Source organism: Otolemur garnettii, unplaced genomic scaffold, assembly GCF_000181295.1.
Source record: "Otolemur garnettii isolate 467f Iridium unplaced genomic scaffold, OtoGar3 scaffold00106, whole genome shotgun sequence".
NCBI classification, from domain to species: domain Eukaryota; kingdom Metazoa; phylum Chordata; class Mammalia; order Primates; family Galagidae; genus Otolemur; species Otolemur garnettii.
Window position 1 is genome coordinate 1,463,414 of NW_003852501.1, and position 1,838 is coordinate 1,465,251.

Genomic DNA, 1,838 nt, shown 5'->3' on the forward strand with positions numbered 1-1,838 from the left:
GGGGAGGGAGGTTGATGGGTGGGGTCACCTCTATGGTTTATCTTACAAGGGTACAAGTGAATCTTTCTAAAAGCAGAGTATGAATGTCTTAACTCAATGACTAAGAGAATGACATGAAGGTTATGTTAACCAGTTTGATGATAGTATTTCAAAATGTATATGAAAACAGCACACTGTACCCTATGATTGCATTAATGTACATAGTTATGCTATAAGAAATTTTTAAAATGGGGGGTGTGATAAGTAGTCCTAGATACTATGAAGAATATTCATCCAATTTATAACATCAAAACCTTAATGATTAAAAAAGAACTGGCAAAAGATTCTGAATTACAATCGCAAAGTTGGGAAAGATTTTTGCTACAGTTCAAACACAAAAATGTGAATAACCACAAGGAACCAGAGAAAAAAACTGTTAAGAAAGAATATGTGCCATTTCCACCATCCCAGCCAGAAAGTCAGATTGATAAAGAATTGGCTAGTGGTGAATACTTTTTGAAGGTGCATCAGAAGAAGCGACAGAAAATGGAAGCAATAAAGACTAAACAAGCAGAAGCTCTCAGTAAGAGACGAGAGGAAAGAAACAAAGCTTTGATTCCACCTAAAGAAAAAACAGTTGTGAAACTGAAGGAAGCTTCTGCTGAAACTAAATTTGATGTGACCACCATTAAGGAAAAGGTTAAGAAACAAAGAACAAGGAACTGGGAAGAAGTTAAGCTTAAGATGGAAGCAGATGAGAAGAAAAAGTAACACACAAAACCCTTCACTACAACTTACGACGCTATCGCTTTTTGTAAAGGATTTTGAGATACTAGGGCATTACTTGCCTTATCTGGGAGAAAGAATACTCTGACCACTTTTTTCCCCTGAGTTTTAACAGTGTTCTTTATAGATATAAATTATTGCATTCTCCATGTATTTTTGAAAAATTTTGTACTAGAAAGTGGTATATATTGTATACATAGTGCCTGATCAGTTCTGGGCAAGTTTTGCCTAAGCATGATTTTAGGAGTGAATTTTTAGGTTTTTTTATATAGAGATTTTTGAAACATAACTGTTGTAATAATGTCTTAGCATTTGATTTTCAGAAAAATAAATACCGATTTTTAAATACCTGCTTTCTAATAATAACAAGTAAATATTTAGCTTTATTCCATTTTGCAGTTTTGTTTTTTTGTTTTATTCCAAGATTAAACATCTCATAAGCAGTTTAATAGTAATCCTTTAATTACTATTCTAAAATCAGAAAGACACCAAGTTTTAAGGGCGCAGGGAAAACCAGATATTTAGAGTTAAAACAGCATGTAAGAAGTACGGATAATGCTTGTAACAAATGAGGTCCACTGGAGCTAATTAGGATCTCCTAAATCTAGCTTGCTCAGTTAGCAGATTTAACATGCATAGGCTGATTACTGAAAGTCTAGCTGTGGCAGCCTAAAAACGATGCCTGTCCATAGAAAAGTGGAAAGTAAAGATGATACAGCTAGGGAGTGGGACAGTTTCTCCTCTCGAGTAAGGGTTTATTGCAGCAACCCCTCCCCCCACCAAATATATCCAATTGTTATTGATTAAACAAATGCCACATGTGAATGAGGTTCATTTTCCTGGATTTTATTAGTCCAAAAGAACTAAATTAGGATATTTGTGCTTTACCAAAATGGTCATTATAACAGATAGATAGTATGAGAATTATTGCACTAACAATGAGAAAAACAGAAGTGTGGCTCGGTGCCTGTGGCTCAATCGGCTAAGGCACCAGCCACATACACCTAAGGTGGCTGGTTCAAATCCCCAGCCCGGGCCCACCAAACAACAATGATGGCTGCAACCAAAAAATG

General features: G+C 35.6%; 1 pseudogene; it reads left to right on the forward strand.

The window, feature by feature from the left end:
- Nucleotides 1-750, forward strand: part of LOC100953066 — a 6,505-nt pseudogene extending 5,755 nt beyond the window's left edge.
- The last annotated feature ends 1,088 nt before the right edge of the window (nucleotides 751-1,838 follow it).